This window comes from Diadema antillarum, unplaced genomic scaffold, assembly GCF_040938485.1.
Source record: "Diadema antillarum isolate AM-2024a unplaced genomic scaffold, OU_Dant_1.0 seq00000586_RagTag, whole genome shotgun sequence".
NCBI classification, from domain to species: Eukaryota; Metazoa; Echinodermata; class Echinoidea; order Diadematoida; family Diadematidae; genus Diadema; species Diadema antillarum.
This window is the reverse complement of record NW_027271520.1, coordinates 432182-450855: the sequence shown is the minus strand read 5'-3', so window position 1 is coordinate 450855 and position 18674 is coordinate 432182. Positions and strand designations below refer to the sequence as shown.

The following is an 18674-nucleotide window of genomic DNA, read 5'->3' as shown; positions in this document are numbered from 1 at the left end:
TTAATTTTCTTTGTGGTATATTGTTGTCTGCGCGAGGGGAAGAGGATTACGGACACGTCAGGTTTGATCTCGAAATATCTCCTGCTGAGGTGTGCGTGCGATAATGATGTTCGTCCTCTTGTTTGTCATTCCATTTTGTCAAGATTTTTTTTCTCTCTCTCCTGTAACGAGTCTCGGAAGAGTAATTCGAGAAATTTCATTTAATGCCATCGTCTCCATCTATACAATGAGCACGATGAGTAAAACAATTTATGAAACGAATTAATCTGAATAGAGAAACAAGCATGAACCAATAACCACGATTAATTATTTCTGCGCGTATCGTTGTGTAAGTCAACAAACAAAATCGCACGCACCCATTCACATTATTTTTTAGTTTATGGCATTAATTGTTGCTATGTTACCCACATACACACACACACACACACACACACACACACACACAACTTAAAACGCCATGACCTCCTTATTCTTGTGTTGATCAAACGTAGTGAATTTACGTTCTTTAATAGGTTATAGTCAGATATTCGTGAACAATTCAATTACATTATCCGCACTTGTCTGATAGCTTGTAAATGAATTTCAATATGGTCTCTCCTATACACAAGGAAAAATATTCTGACGTACGATTGTATAGTGTAGATATTGGACGTGGCAGTTCATATTTTTCGGAAACATGTTAAAACAGCACAGCTGTGGTGTTGTTGCAACAGACCCTGTTTCTGGCGGCTGCGCAAGTTTGTTATCGTGAAAGCTTTCCGCATCACCTAATGGTTCATATTGTTCAAATTTGATAAGTTGAGTGTCCCAATCAATAATGAAATCCTGAAAAAAAAAAGCCCAATATCGTGTGACCTTGTTTTTAAATGACGACGCTAATTCCATTTGTGGGACTTTAATCAAGTAATTAAATCATTTATGCACATTTCATTTCGTGATATTTGCATTCCTTTGGCGGAGTGAATACTGAAAATATTTCACGGTTTTCGTGCGAATGACGTGTGAACAATTATGAAAAGCAACGGTCTAAGCCTCGGATATTTGATATTCCACAGATAATGTATCTATGGCATCAAGTGATTATCCATTGTTTGAGTTTCAATACACGACTCACCGAGCGTAAAATACGGCATGAATTGAGCAAATTAAGTTTTACGTGTCAAAAAAAAATTATATACGAAATTCGAAAATTTGATGTTAACCTTCAGCTGAAGGACGATGATATCCTATTTGGGACAACTGTGAGAAGTGCCTATACAGTACCCTACTGAATCATTTTGTTGTTACTGCAAAACAGTCATTGTATACACGCAGATCCCTCTGAATTCTTTCCTCCCTTAAGTCCTTTTGGATATATGACGTTTAGAAGTTGATTGCAATTCCAAATAGGCAAGTAGGTAAGTTCGAAAAAAAATAGAAAGATGTATTGATTACAGAGCACTCTTAATAAAACTATAGTTGCAATTTGCAGACATTGGGCTTGTTTGATGTGGAGTAGTATTTTTTTTCTTCTTTTGTCAGATATGTATGTGACTTACCAGAAGCAGACAGGGGAACACCCGCTACCTTGATTGTTTCAGGTATGAATAATGTATTTTTCCAATATGACTTGCATTATGTGATTGTGTTTATATATATGGAAAATGGAACTGAATTATAGAGGGCAAAAAAGTAACATTTAAGAGACAACGATTTTTTGGTGTAAATTCAGCCTGATAGTCGTTGAGTTGTAGATCAAAAGAAATCACAAATATGAAGCGTGAGACTTCTAGTGATCTTAGGTAAGGTTTTCTCGGGGAAAAATTAAAACTTAGCATACTATGGTCGTACCGCTACCTTATACCTACGTGTATGCCTCTTCAGGGACTGTTTTGTGGGTACCACCAACTACAACTTTTATGTACATTAACCAGTTCTGTGTGTTTTTTGTTTTGCATTTTCCTGGGGTTTTTTTTATGAGTGGAGATCAATAATATGATATTTATGATGAATTGTGTACTTTGAAAAAAAAATGAGCTAGTTTTCTTTTAAGTTTGCACACATCGTAACCGAAATGATTTAGTAATGATGATTGCTGTTATGTTTGAAGGATACTTAATAGGATATTTACTACTGTGATGTGGTATGTCACGATGAAAAATGTGGGTAAGGTTCTTTTTTATGACTCTTTACTAGTTCTGTTTCTGAATATTTAATGATGCATTGTAGAGTACTATCAGTCGTTCTTTGTAATGTCATCATGTCACGAAACAGCACGTGTAGGCTGACATCGCTATAGATAATTATAAAAGTTATTGAAATTGTCGACTTTTGATACGTCACATGATTAACAACGTCAACAAACCTTTTGGCATGTTTGATTTTCCAGTTATATCGTTACAGTGTATGCGATTGTATTGTGTTTGTATCTATAGTATCACTATGATCAACACCCTTGTCACTGTACAATGTGTGAATAAAAGTAAACTCCTCTATTCCATAACGTGTCCTTATTCGTTTAATGGTCGTCATTGTCAAAATGTGCGTATGAAAATTTCTCGAAGAACACCATTAAAATCGGTCGTGAGTCTGTGCTGGTGTTGGTGGTTTGTACATGCAGTTGCTCGAGGAGATATTGGACTGTTTCACAGGTACCGAATATATACATATTTTATGTACTATGCCCGAACAAATAGTGTGTATCATTTGCTTTATGAAATGATGAAACAGATCCTTGTTGTTTGCCAAATCACCCTCACTGCGAGTAAATACAATGACGAAGTCTCGCTCGGTCACCATCACGACATGAAAGTACTAATGGCTGGTCATTATACTTTACTAAATACCGGTCAAACTTTATTAAATACCGAATGCAATAAACCCAGGTAATTATAATATACAAATATCGACTGCTGCAGAGGGAGATGGTAAAACTATTTGCACCGAGGTGATTTCTCAACAGTGCTTATGTCCCGAGACGAAGTCGAGGGACATGGCACTGTGGAGAAATCACCGAGGTCAAATAGTTTTACCATGGCCCGAAAGAAAGCAGTCGATATTTGTTTTATATCCCTCTCGAGCATTTTACTAGAGTAATGACGGTTCCCTTTTGGAAAAATGTGCAGGTTTCTTGAACGATAAATCTACCGTTAGGCCGTAGCTGTGCAGCAGCAGTGCGTGCAGCGCGTAGCGAACGACACCGCTGCGCTGTTGTTGATTCCTACACACGAGCTACACTACACGTACACAGCGTGCAAAACTCCGAAAGATCGAGGAGGTCCAGGACTACGTTAGAAGTAGGCCTAAAGCAGCTTCGTTACCCAGATCATCTTCAAAATCGGTTTTAGTTTATTCCTAATTCGTACCTGATATGGTGTCCTCCTGCGATCATTCCTCCGTTACTTGAACCAGTCACTTTGTCAATTGAGCTGAATGCATTGATCACACTAATTGCAAATAACGTTACACACACACGCCATCGCACCACAGATTTCTGTAATTATGCCGTCGCGCAATTCCAAAGCGCTGCTAGCGCTAGCTACAAGCCACGCACAGGACTGTCGCTCAAAAGTATCGCTACTACGCGCACTGCGTACATTCTTAAGTGAGAAATGTCGATATCGATCGCACGATCACGATGGGTGCAGATCGTGGATTCCCAAAAGTACTATATCCCGCTGGCTAGTAACCAATTGCACCGCATCCAGCTGCTCGTAGCTAGCTAGTAAAACTACACCATGTTCGTGCTCTGTACAATCCTATGGCAAGAAGCTTTACATGAGGGATATAATAAGCAACATATTCATTTAAGAAGCAGTATAAAAGACATCTTTTGTCTTTTTATTGAAATTACATTGACGTATTTAGCAATCCGTTTTATGTTTATTTCTTGTTCTTGTTTTTGTTTTGTTTGTTTGATGTTCTTTTGTGTATCCTCTGTATAAAACTGATTTATGATTTCTGAAAATAACTTAGATTTCAATTCTACATGATTTGTAACAACGGTGTATGCGCGCCTACAGGCCTCATTGGCTTTTTATGTGTACACCATTTTCCATTTTACTTTTTGCCTGCTGTAATCTGTAACAATTTATGACTGTAATTCTGATGTCGTTGTGGTTCCTTTTATATGTCATTGTTTTTTATGTTCATCTGTAACACTGAATGCTTCATGTTTTTATTGTGACTGAAATGGAAATAAATGAATTGAATTGAATTGAAAAGATAAATAAAATAGTTACAACAAAAGACATTAAAAAAAATTATACGTGTTTGGCAAAATTAATGCCTGATCACGTGTACGCTTTCAACCAATCATCATTTTGATTAGGAACCGTTCCATCATGTTATAATAATTGCTATAGCACATCTTCACTCCAGAAGATACCGTTCCGAAAGTATTTGATTACACACATAGACAATGTGCATGCGCTGCATTAACTTCTAGACTACTCGGAGTATAGTTAGTGCGGGGCACGTATATTTTACTCCAGACACAATTAAGATGAAATGCGAAGCACGCTACATACATGACATTGTTACGTAATATTTCTCCTTTTTCATGGTGATGATTTATATTAATGGAAAGACTCTAAACAATATTTAAGCGAAGTTTAAATGCGAAATGACGATAATTTGCTAAGGTTACAAATACTCATCCACACTTCACATTCTTATTTCAAAGAGTTGAAATCATTAGAATACCCAAAAAAGCAATAAATGACTACAATGTCACACCCGATAAAGATAAACCTTATACAATTAGAATAATTACTTACACAAATACTCGACAAAAAGGCTGTGCTTTGATTGTTGAAGCAAACATTTATTTAGAATGTCATGAAAACACACTTGAGGATCATACTTATTTTTCTGTTTTATCGTAATGATTCCTGCGACCGTTCGTTATACAGGCTGTCTGTTTAAATGTACATTTTTTTCATGAAAATCGCAGAAACACTAATCTGATTCATCATACACCATTCATGGGCACAAACACGCACACGTACACACGCACGCACTCACACACACACACACACACACACACACACACACATACATAGAACCCGCATACACAATGACCGTAACATGACCTCAATGTCATGAATCAATTTCACTGTCGTGGTTACAATAATGCAGTGATATAGATAATTCCAGTGCGGGGGAAAAAGATGCTGAAAAAAGCAATAGTGATAGTCTTTCTATATTTCTCGGACGTCGAAATCATTTATAACATTTTCAAAATATCTCATATGCCCCGAGAGGACTACCATACATGAAAAGTAGAGATTTTTTCAGTATTACAGAGTTGTTCTCGTCTTCTGCCTTGGAAGGGAGGGGACTATTTGGCGCCAAATACTTTTTGGTATTTGTTTGTTTATTTATTTATTTGTTTGTTTGTTTGTTTGTCTGTCTGTCTGTCTGCTTGATTGATCGTTCTGTACTTCTTTTTCATTCACCCTATCATGGTTGATAAAGAAAAAATGATAATGTACAGGAACTTAACTGGCACCATTCGAATAAATAAGATGTGCAAGGAACGTATTTTTTTAGGCTGGTTTGACATTGTTTCAATATCAACTTCTGATCTAGGATATGCCGTAAGAAAAAAAAAGAATACATGTGCAAACTTCTCGATACTGATGTTTGGCATCTATAACACACAGTTTTCTGAAGTGCAGCCCAGTCACATAAGAATTAGGTGGGGAACGTTATATTTCTAAAGCTCTTTGCTGCAGCTAAGTGCGCCAGTGAACAGATTTTCAGTTCGTTTAATACCAAAATTATTTCTAAACGAAATGCATATCGATAAACATCAACATGAGGCTGATACTTGCTTTAGTCTAAGTAAGTAATTCAGATTAAGGAAAATAGTAATGTTATCAAATGATATGAGTTACTTGAGAAAAACACGATTTATAGACATGCCGAGGGAAATTCTCTTTTTCCCCCTACGGACGTGGCTATATGTACGTGATATTTTTAGGGGCCTCTCTTCTCTCAACATGGTATTATGGACATAACTAACTTCAACCTTTTTCCATTGTAAACCGCAATGAAATGTCTGAAACACCAAATTGGCATACACAGTGTGAGGGTTTTGTGATGATTTAATTGTTCTTGTGCCAAAAAGGAAAACACTTTCTGAGAGCATAACAAGATACGTGACAATGTGGATCTGTTATTACTTTATTTTGCGTATATTTCCCTTTTGTTCAAAAGAAAAACTAATATCATCAGGCACAGGAAAAAAAAGTAGGACGCTCTCTCGTTGTAAAGTGAATATTTTGTGTTTTGAAGCTCACTTCTGTGGCAAATTCACTTCATTGTCAAATTATCTTCACGCATCTCTGTAGCAGTCCCTCATACCTACTATATAGTATTTCTTTTAACCCCCCCCCCCCCCGTCAGTATTCAAAATGGTGCAATATATTCCCAATTCTACAAAATTACATTTGAGAAAGGTCACAGGAATACAACGTCTACTTGGGAGTTAACACTGATAAGGCTATAGAATGGTCTAATCTGTGATATAGTATGACGCAGCGATTAAACGTATTCCATCGTGACTTCACCTGATGTGCTTGAGATGAAATCAAGGTCGCATGTATCTTTCAATTGCTATCGATGTCCGACACATCGCCTTTCACCTTCTGTCAATACTCCAGACATCACAAGGCTGCCAAATTCTTACCTTCCCCGAAGAGTAAGATTATTGCCTAAACCACTTCATGATTCGTGCGTCTTGAAATACGAAAGAAGTGCTCGGCAGTGTCAACTGGCCGATGAAGACATTTACCGCACTCTTTCGATTGAAATTACTTGCGCCTTTTTATATTATCGGCGGAGCGATAACCAGATCGCATCGGAGGAGTGCGCGTACTTCAGCATCGCTGATTGACTCGGTCGGATGATATCGGATTCGCTGTTCACGGGAAGTGTGTTTATTCGATGAACGTGATCGATTGCAGTGCGTCGAATTACGGTCATCTAGCTCAGCGCTTGCAGAGTCGATCTCCAGGGAGTGAGTTGCCTGCGCGTAATCGATTCGTTGCCAAGTTGATGAACACCGTGGTTAAGTACTAGCTTGCTTCAAGGCTCTTCTGTTGTTTTGTTTTGTTTTTTGTTCCTCCCCTGGTCAGATTATAATCTATATTGCTCGATTTAACCTTTCATACATAAACTTTGATGAAATGAAAGGATAGAATTACATGTATACATGATCCTAACTTGAGTTTAGTACAGATTTCTTCTAAAAGAGCAAAGGAGTAATCAGCGCTGCCTATGTAAATTTAGATAACGCATGTAAAAGCAGATTTTGAAGGCTGCAGTTCCAAACCCACGCAATAGGAGAATTCAAATTATTTGGTGTCGTCTGCAACACACACACACACACACACACACACACACACAGGCAAATGCCACACAAATGAAGTAGTTTATATTGAAGAGGATAAAAAGCAGCAATAGATAAGCTTGTCTATGACCAACAAGTCGAAAGCGCGAAGTCTTCGTAAGAAGTAGCCATTTAGGATTGGTAGCAGATTTTTATCAGAATTCTCATTTGTTTCAGTCAACGGTTGATTTATTGTTAAAAGACACGTTCACATGTTGTAATAAACCCATGAAATGGCAGTATAATGTACAAGTTAGAATCGACATTCCACTTAATTATCTTACGGTGGAAGTGGTGAAAGCATCAGATCTGAGACTTGAAACTGCAATAAATACAAACAACCATGAGCGTACATTATCGAGAAATTGTAATGTAAAATGGCATATAATGGTAAGTACCAAAACGTTATTAACTGGGAGAAAGCAAAAGAATATCGTACTTGCAACTAATGGAAATAAGAGGAGAAATTCGACGGTTACGGATGTCGTTTTTCACGCTGTCGATATGCGTCAATCGCTTGTTATACGCAGCAGCACACTAACGCAGGCAAAGTGGAATACAGAGTCGGGCAACCCTCTCAAAGGAGTTAATGGCAGGGGGCGGGGACGGGGAGGCTGAGGAAGGAGAAAATATTGATGGGTGTTTAGAGGGGACTTAGACCAGATAGATAAAGGAGGCTAAGGAGGAGACGAATCCTTGACGCTGACCTCAATTTCTTCCTCCAAGATCGATTTCGATGTTGTGCCTTGGACTGCGTCATCCAAGTTTGGTTAAAGAGCAGTACTTGAGACGAGACTATTTCCACTGATCGAGCGTGGCTGTCTCAGTAATCCATTCTACACAGTGAGAAATTGCCCCAAACCTAGAATCAAGTTAGTCTATATAGATGTTTGTTTGTGTGCTTATTAGATTTGTGTGCGTGTATGTGTTCATTGCTGCTGTATTGTTGTGGCTTGTTTGTGAATGTGGCTTGTTTGTGAATATTGCTTGTTTGTGAATGCGTTTCATTGGAAGGTCGAGTAAATCAGTGTAGTCTGTCCTGCGAAAGGAGACATCAACTTGGACGTATTCCTCTGGAGGAAAGGTGATTATTTAGTATAAAAACCGAATCAAGGCAAGATGTCCTTCCGGACAATTCATCAATCCAATCCGTTCCCTCCGGGAACCTGGTGACCTGTGTATTGAGTCTATGGGGGATTCCAGAATTCAGTATGGAACGGGTTAAATATAGCCTTCCTTACAAATTTATTTCATCAGTACAGACGTAATTCGTGGCTGTAGAACAAGAAAGTCGCAATGGACTCATATTACCCAAAGTCATTACTGAGTTTGGGAGATAGGCGTTTTAGATGTTGTTTTTTGTCGTCTGTTTGTTTTTAGAGCAGTCTTCCGGAATACCGTAGCCAAAAGCATACGTTATTTACCTCGAACGAAAAGTTTCTGTTAAGCCTATTTGAAATATGTTTTAAGTAATGCTCACTCACACTTCCTAAATTTTTAGCATTTTTTTTTTTACTTGAATTTCTTTTCCAGTATGTGAAGTAAACAAGTGGTGTACCGGGCCTATTGCGAAAACACTTTACAGATCACTTTAATAAGTGGCTATACGCTGTGTAAATAAGAGTGAGTAATAATGGTGATAATGATAGTGATATTAATGACAATAAGTTGTCACACTAACAAATTGACAGTCCTGTGCACACTCATATTTTTAACTCACCAAGTCTTTGGGTAAATTTGCTACAGAAATTATAATCTTGTACTCATTTTATTGGCATCAAAGAATTTTACTGTTTACCCTATATCGGAGAAAGAGTAGAAGGAACCGATGAAATTCATTACATCTTCATGACAGCATTGAGACACAAAATATAACACAATTTTCCCAGCTTGAGATTGAAAGATTGAATTTCGTCCATGTAAGAAGCTGCCAGCCCTTAAGATTTGGTCATGATCAAGCCTTTTTGAAACGTTTGTTTGATAATTCTCCTCTTTTCATTATAAAGTGTTCTATTCTATTCACTTTCGACTTGTCCACTAATACCCCTATTCATCATATAGGGTAAAACCTCTGTAAGATCGCCGAAAGATCGAAAAACTTACAGATCTCTCGACATATTTCCATGAATATTCAGTGATCTGCAATATATTATATACTCTGCACTATCTTTCAGACAACTTTTAATGATCGTAAATTTCTTACAAATAATATATACGCTCTGCAGCGTTTGATGATAGTCAAGTTCTTACATAGGAATATTAATGATCTCTCAACGATCATAAGCAACATACAGTGATCTTTGATGTCTTACATACTCTCTGCACGATCTTTCAGTTGCCTTTTAATGATCGTCAATTTCTTACATTTTATCTCTCAACCTGTCAACGATCATGTAAGCAATTTTCAGTGATGTTCAATGTCTTGCATACTCTCTGCACAATCTTTCAGTCAACTTTCAATGATCTCCACTGTCTTACATATTATCTGCTCCATCTGTCAGTCAACTTTCAATGATCGTCAATTTCTTACATGTAATATATATATATATATATATATATATATATATATATAATGAGCTCTCAACGATCATAAGCAGCATTCAGTGATCTTCAATGTCTTACATACTCTCTGCACGATCTTTCAGTCAACTTTCAATGATCTCCACTGTCTTACATATTCTCTGCTCAATCTTTCAGTCAACTTTTAATGATCGTAAATTTCTTACAAATAATATGTTATAATGATCTCTCAACGATTATGTAAGCAACATTCAGTAATTTTCAATGTCTCACATACTCTCTGCACGATCTTTCAGTCAGCGTTTGATGATCGTCAAGTTCTCACATAGGAATATATAATGACCTCTCAACGATCATAAGCAACATACAGTGATCTTTAATGTCTTACATACTCTCTGCACAAAATTTCAGTTACCTTTTAATGATCGTCAATTTTTTACATATAGTTATCTCTCAACCTGTCAACGATCATGTATCACAAGCAGCATTCAGTGATGTTCAATGTCTAGCATACTCTCTGCACAATCTTTCAGTCAACTTTCAATGATCGTCAATTTCTTACATGTAATATATATATATATATGATGAGCTCTCAACGATCATAAGCAGCATTCAGTGATCTTCAATGTCTTACATACTCTCTGCACGATCTTGCGGTCAACTTTCAATGATCTCCACTGTTTTACATATACTCACTGCTCGATCTTTCAGTCAACTTTCAGTGATCGTCAATTTCTTACATGTCTTACATTTAATATATATATAATGATCTCTCAACGATCATATTCTATTATAAGCAACATTCAGTGACATTCAGTGTCTTACATACTCTCTGCTCGATCTTTCAGTCAACTTTCGATGATCTTCGATTTCTTACATACAATAATGATCTTTCAACGGTCATGTAAGCAACATTCAGTGATCTTCAATGTCTTACATACTCTCTGCACGATCTTTCAGTTACCTTTTAATGATCGTCTTTTTCTTACATATAGTTATCAGGTAACCTTGTCAACGATCATATTCTATTATAAGCAACATTCAGTGACCTTCAGTGTCTTACATACTCTCTGCTCGATCTTTCAGTCAACTTTCGATGATCTTCGATTTCTTACATACAATAATGATCTTTCAACAGTCATGTAAGCAACATTCATTGATCTTTAATGTCTTACATACTCTGCACGATATCTAAGTCAACTTTCAATGGTCTTTAAGTTCTTATACACATAATAATTACGTCTCATAATCATGTCAACGATCTTATAAGCAACATTCAGTGATCGTGAAGTTTTTACATACAATGATCTCTTGACGATCTTTCAGTAAACTATCTGGTCTCCGTTGTTTCCCATCAAATTTTAGACTGCATGGTTCAACTAATGAGTCAATTAATGGAGCAGCGTTTCAGCAGTTTTTAGCATTTTTTAGCTTTGAAGGAAAACAAATCACTGCTTTATCGTTTCACTAGAATAATCTGATGCGAAGGAAATTTCCATTCCTTTTCAATTAATGACATTGGGGATTTGGTGGAGATTGTGTACAAACCATGGAGGCGTTTCGTCTGGCCATGACAGCATCAATTCATTTTACATTCATCGTACATAATCATTACGTAGCGATTCTGATCTACATCATATCGCTCGTGAAAACATGTCAAGTTTTACAATTTCATAATTTTCTTGGATTGTTTTCATTTTTATTGAAACTTTCACTCTTTACTGTAATCTTAATTGACTTATCATAAGTAGTCTTCAACATGAAATGGAGATCTACTTAAACATTTACTCTGAATTCTACACAAATGTCATCAAATTCATCTTAGACAAATAATATCACAGTCAACATTTACCAAAAAATCTATGTAGATACTAGTAATCAGGGTATGTATGTTTGTGTATTTGTTAATAAATGAGGGTATTAAAGAGAATATCTTATTGTTTTCATTTTGTTTTCTCCGATTTAGAAAAATGCTACCTCAGTTCATTTGTCTAAGATGTCTTACTGCTGCATCATCATTGATAACAAACGTTAACAGTTTTCTGAGAAGTGAACAATCGTTTTGCCATGATTATTGCGTTGTATGATTATCGCTTGTACTGTGCCGCAGGGAACGCATCGTAAGATGATCCTATCACGTCAAACGAAAAAAAAAATGATAATGATAATAGTTAAATTGCAAAGACGCGGATGATATCTGTTTCGTTCGGACCGCTACGAGTCTCATTCTCGCTTGTTATCATTCTCAATTCACGGTGCGTACCTCTCTCTCTCTCTCTCTCTCTCTCTCTCTCTCTTCTCATTTCCTATCTCTCCGTGGAAGTTCAATTTGGTTAATGGCAATTTACAAGACCGCCTGCGCACAATGAGGCTTCGACGGCGGCGGCGGCGGCGGCGGCGGCTCGTGTTAAACAATCGCACATCTTGTCACACCAACGAGGGTCAATCAACCGCGAACACTCGAACGAGTGTGCCATGGTCAAATGAAAATCGGTACATTGAGTATCGATCGATCGATATCCTGACAGGATGCGGATAGTTCTTTTGTTCGAGGTTTTAGCGCGGGGGGCAAATCGTTTAATTACCTGGTTTTCCTCTCAGCTTTTTACTATTCAAAAATAGATAACGAACCACGTAATATATGAAACGTGTATATGGAATATTTTGATATTAGAAAATGCTTTGCAAGTTTCTTTGATATCATCCGATCTTTCGTTTGCTCGTTTTCTAAACACATACAGAAAATGCACACACACACACTCACGCACATGCAGTCGTATTACATACGTGTGTTATACATTATGCACTTCTCGATTAAAACTCGTACTAAATATTACGAGTGAAGAACAGCAGATTATCCCAAACTCGAGTATATTTCCTTCCTTTTCTCTTCCTCTTAATTGTTTTCTCAAGAAATATATTCTCTATCTTTATTTTCTATATCGCTCGAGATATATATGTATATATATATATATATATATATATATATACATACATATAGCGCTTGAGATTTGTATATATATATATATATATATATATATATATATATATATATCCTCGTTGACCTTTCCATTCTTCCGCAAGTCTTTACAAGCATCATTATGTAATACAAATCGTGCCTTTTAAACTTTATCGTTTAAAGATTCTGGAATCCACCCCCCCCCCCTCCCCCACCATCCCCAACTATCACAACCAGAAAGACGGGTATCACTTATAGCATATTTTGAGACTCTTTAATAAAAACAAAGTGCAAACTCCCCATCAGCGAATGAAGTTTGGCCTTATTCCATTCCTTGGCTGCGACGCATTAATTGACGGAGGACATTGTTTCCCACTTACAGTATAAGCAAAGCAATACACTTTTCTTACTTTTTTAGTTATCTGTCCTTTCTTTTTCCCTACTTCATGATTGCGAGGAAAGTAATTTTACAAGCACCGCACGCCAACAAAGCAAATGCGCATACACATGAAAAGAATAAAACACATTACAGTGAACGTGTCAATAAAGTGCACCATTAAGTGTTTTCATGGCATACATAAATATTATTGAGCATGTAGATGATTAGGTCAGGAGCGGAGAAATGGGCCATGTTAATGCACTCTTTTCTTCACATGCGAATGAACAGAATATTGGAAACAAGTTCAGCCATTGCCGCAGCGGAAAGACTGGGATAACTACTGCAATCTCATTACACGGTCTGCTTGGCGCTTGCATCCGTAGACGTGCAACAAATTGTAACGTTTGATGGAGCAACTGTGATGTGATGGCAATATCTCGCCATCGACAACAGAGTTCTCCTTGGAGCTCAGTCTGCTGTAGATGGGAATCTTCGATTTGACTTGAATCTATTTTCCACTTTGTGTTCACAAAAGTTTGAAACAAACATAACTGAGTGGGCGCGCTGTGGCATATAGTGGATAAGACTCCCAGCTCCCAATCGCAGGACCCGAGTTCGATTCCCGCCCAGCGCTGTACGGTCCTTGGACAAGATGTTTTTACCCACTATGTCCTTTTCGACCTAGGTGTATAAATGGGTACCTGGCAACGTTAGGGTAATAATAAGGGCAAGGCCCTCTGATAGAGCAGTGGCAACACTGAAGAGGCTACCCTGGATAGATAAGACCTTATTATTATTATATTGAATATTAACAATTATTACCATACAATAATATTTTGTCAATCTATGCGTACAAAAATAATCGAAACAATAATACATCTATTAATTAACATCACTTGCAACTCTTGTAGTCGTAAGAACCAAAGTGGAGGAACCTAAATCAAAAGCACAGCTTGTATTACTCCAACTGTACTCAGGTCCCAGAAAAAAAAAATGTTTATTGTTATTATTATGTGCCTCATTATGATATGATTTGATTTTGTTCGGGGATATAGCACATTGCGTCGTCTTTATTGATTTTGTCTGTAAAGTGGATGCATTATTCCGAATCGTTATACCATTGCTCAAACGTTGAGATTACAGTGGTATTTGAATCGATTTTGATATTTCAATTTGTGTAGACGTTTCAGTTAAAGTTCTCACAAAATTAGATATACATCACCTTATGGTAAAGTATGTGTCCTTGCTACGTTGTAAGCGACGTTCAGATCTCTCCTTATTTATTTTCATATCAATGAAATTCTTGCGACTCTTAAAAAAGTCCATTGTACTGAATTCATCGAATCCACTTGTGAATAAAGAAAGACCTTGAATAGAAATGTGTTGGAATCAATCGTGCCTGTAATACGTGCATGTTCAGGTAAGCTTTTGTTAGACAACTTAGATCATGCAGAATATCCTATTTTGCTGTAACATTGTCATAATCAATGTTCCCTCGACGTGTGAACTTTGTTTCTTCTTTCATCGCACTAATTAATGTAGGTGCTTCGGAGCAAGGCATCATCCTCACGACAGACACCCAGGCACTCACCAATGCTGACCTTGAGGGCGGGCTGTACCTTCCATCCGGCGCCGCCCCTGGAGACGGAACACCCACCTTTCTGGCCCTGGCGACCGAAGACAACTCCGACCTCCTCAAGTAATGAATTTCGCCCCAATCTTATATCCCAGACTTTATTCATTCTTTTCACGTTGTGTCCTTTAACGAACTTTGCTAAATCATTATCATTATGACGATAACATAATGTTGCTCTTCTATGCCATGGGATAATGTTTTCACAGCTAGCGATCGCTCATAGTTCGCTTTTTCTTTTGATGTGTAGCGTCCTTGATATGCCTTGGCTTCAGAATGTTTGCCCTTTGTGAAACCCTCGTGATATGAGGTCACATGCACAATACATCAAAATCACTTTGTCATGCATTGAGATACGTGTAAACAGTTTGGCATTATGTCTTGGTAATGCCATGTAGCTGTCATGTGATTATAATCAAATGAAGATTTACGAGACCAATCAAAGCATAACGCGTGACAATAGACAATGTCGGCTCCTTTTGATACTTGCGCCCCTACCTTTCCGACGAGTCAAATGAGGGCGCTCTTGTAGGTATGAGAGCAGTGCCGTAATATACGGCACTGTATGAGAGGGAAGCGAGACATCGGCGCAACAAGTAGCGCAGCTATAAACACTCATGGGTTCTTCGTGAGCACGTTTATTAATGATACTGGCTAAATGTCAGTCGTGTCCGTGTTGCTCGTGGTGACCCATGGTTATCAAAGTCCTTGATAGTTGTTGGTAGGCCTATAATTATCGACATTGTTGTTGTTACTGGTTGAACGTTGGGGGAGGGGGAGGGGAAAGCAAGCCTCTAGCCCCCCCCCCCCCCCCCCACACACACACACACTTCTGGAGTAGAAATGATGATGATGATGACAATAATAAATTACAATAGTAGTTGTAGTAGTATTAGTGATGGTAATGATAATAATAATACTTATAATAATAATAATGATAGGATGAAGAAGAAGAAAATAATTATACTTATATATCTGGGGGATGTAAATGTCCAAAGATTCTTGCCAGTGATTCTGTTATTGTAATTTTATTTCCACACGTCTTTGTGATAAATGACAATCAATTCACCCTTACATTGCATCACTTGATGCAACCTGAAAACTTGTTGACGGAAGCTAAATACCACTACATCATTCTATTCAAGCTCTGTTTGCTTTTTGACTGAATACCGCATGAAAATTCCCGGCACTGCCCCCCCCCCCCCCCCCCCCAAAAAAAAAAAAAAAAAAAAAACTTTTTTTAAACGATCAAGCTCTCCCTTTTTCTTTCTAACAGCGTTGATGAAGACTTCGATAAGCTGCTTACGATCAGCACCAAGCCTGTCATCTCCCCGAAGCCGTCGGGCGCCGCGACGGTGACGAAACCTGAAGTGAAGCCGCGACCCGCAACGGCGAAGAAACCAGCCGTCGCTCCCAGGCCGGGCACTGACACGAAGCAGTCGTTGGGGCGCTAGACCAATCCGATGCTGGGACCGACTTGATGGCGGAGGATGACATTATGAAGTACATACAGGAGAACAGCGCAGAGTCGGAGGCCAAGCTAGACCTCTTCTAGGGATGCAGAAATCATTTTGGAGTGGAAAATCAGATTCCTCAATATGCCTCTTTGTCAACTGACGTAATGACTATGACAATGTCATATTTTCATTCTTCGTAATCAAAGCACAATCAGCAAAGAGAGAGGTTGAGGATTCGGCACGTGTTGTCTTTAATTCACCGCCAGTTGACATGATAGTCATTATTACCACTTGGTCTGACAATTTTTTTAATGGTTAAAATATACGTGAGGTTGTGAAGTGAAGATTGCACTTAGGTTGCTATCCATTATACGGATGCAACGTCCGATTGTCGTGTCGTTAAGTGTCAGATTTTAAAGATGACTACGCAGTAAATCAAATTAAAAAACTGTACTTATTCTGTCTTTTACATAATGTATAACTGAGACAGAGAGTATTACTTTTATGTAGTTATCATCTCATTCCACTTCGCTATTCAATTAGGGAATAATTGTAATTATGAAACTATGTATCGCATGAAATTATTTAAGCTCATGAAGTTATAGCATAGCAAATGTAAAGTTGAGTTCATTACAGTGAAAAATTGGAGGGCAGACCATATAAGTGGTGCCCCTCAAAACGCACAATGATTTTACATGCAGCAGTGTAATAGGTGTGAAATGATGAAACACATTCACCGCCACCTTTTGGTATTACATTGTATTATCCTGATGGGCCGCTTTTACACACGCAAGCTTATGGTTGATGTAAGGTACGATGATTCCAGTCGCCACCTTGCGTCTACATATCTTTCATGGCGACCCTATGATTGTACGTACACTGCAGTGATTGAAATTTCAGTGCCTTGTTCGGTGGTGACACGTCCTCCCTGTAATAACGCAGCTTGCCAGCAGTAGATGGCGCTATTTATCAAATCAGCCCTTGGCTAACCTCCTCCTTGTTGCAGACGGATGAATAAGATTGCCGCCAATGAGTACAGTATCTTCTTCGGCGTAAGACATCTTCTGTCAAAACTCATAGTCGTTAAGTGAATGTTGATTCCTGCATGTAAATTCATAATTTATCTTTGTTTTTGTTTCTTTGTGTACAGGTGTAAGAGATACTGTACAAAGTTTGGGGGTGTTTTTATTTGGGGGGGGGGGGGTTGTGAGCCATTTTTTCTTTAGACCGTCAACACGAATGCAGAGATGATACTCTGAACAAGAAGAGGAAGGATAATAAGAAAAGGAAGGAAAAGAAGAAAAAGAAAAAGAAGAAGACGGAAGTAAAGAAGAAAAATAAAAAGTATAAGAATAATGGCGGTGAAAGATAGAGAAGGGAAGAAGAATTTGATGTCCATGTTTATTGGTTCGACTTGATGATATTATAATGACAGACAATCCCGAGTATACGCGCCCAATTCCGTTTAACTACAGATATAGTGATACAGTTCGACCTCTCCTTTCCGGACATGTTGGAACTGGCGCTCATCTGGATAATGGATTTGGCCAGATATGAGGGACTTATACGTTTAATACACGCAGCTGTCTACCCAGTGGTAGCTAATATAAGCTACTGCAGGTAGCGTACACTGCGGTGATTCGGGGGTAGTGAATGTCTGAATGCGTGTTATTTAGAAGTAAAATTTGTTGTGAATGTATGTTAATTATGTTGGGAATCTATTATATGTGAGTTTGTGTAGGAATTTTGTTTGGGTTTGATATTCCCCTTTCTCCCGTTATTATTAGACTGAAAAAAATTACACACACACACATACACACACACACACACACACACACACACATGTACAATTATATATATATATATATATATATATATATATATATATATATATATATATACATATAGATCGATATAGATATATCACGCCGAGACCGCATCCGGATAAAGGGATGCCAGATAAGAGAGGTCAGATTGTATTGCGCAACAATAAAATGCCATAATAATCAACTAATTTGAGAGTAGACAGCAACGTAGAGATATAGGCCAGGCATTACACACTAGGATGTAATGTCATAGCGGTCCTATTCCTTCCTTCAAGTTATTTGATACTTTTTTGTTCTTCCTTCGAATTGATTCATTATTTTTGCTTGTGATTGTACTTCCACAACCACGGATCTCCATGACAGAGATTTCATCCTACATTGCCTTCAGTTCGTGATCACCATTACAGCAATAAGTGAACCATTCCAATTTGTTTTGTGATTGAATGTAACAGAGTGTGAAGAAAATGTGCTCGCAAGTATGCCAATATAAGGTTAGACATTGTATAGCATACTAATACGAAGAGA

At 37.8% G+C, this 18674-nt stretch overlaps 1 pseudogene; it reads left to right on the top strand.

Moving 5' to 3' along the window:
• The window catches only part of LOC139735568 (uncharacterized), a 304769-nt pseudogene extending 288348 nt beyond the window's left edge, over positions 1–16421 (top strand).
• The last annotated feature ends 2253 nt before the right edge of the window (positions 16422–18674 follow it).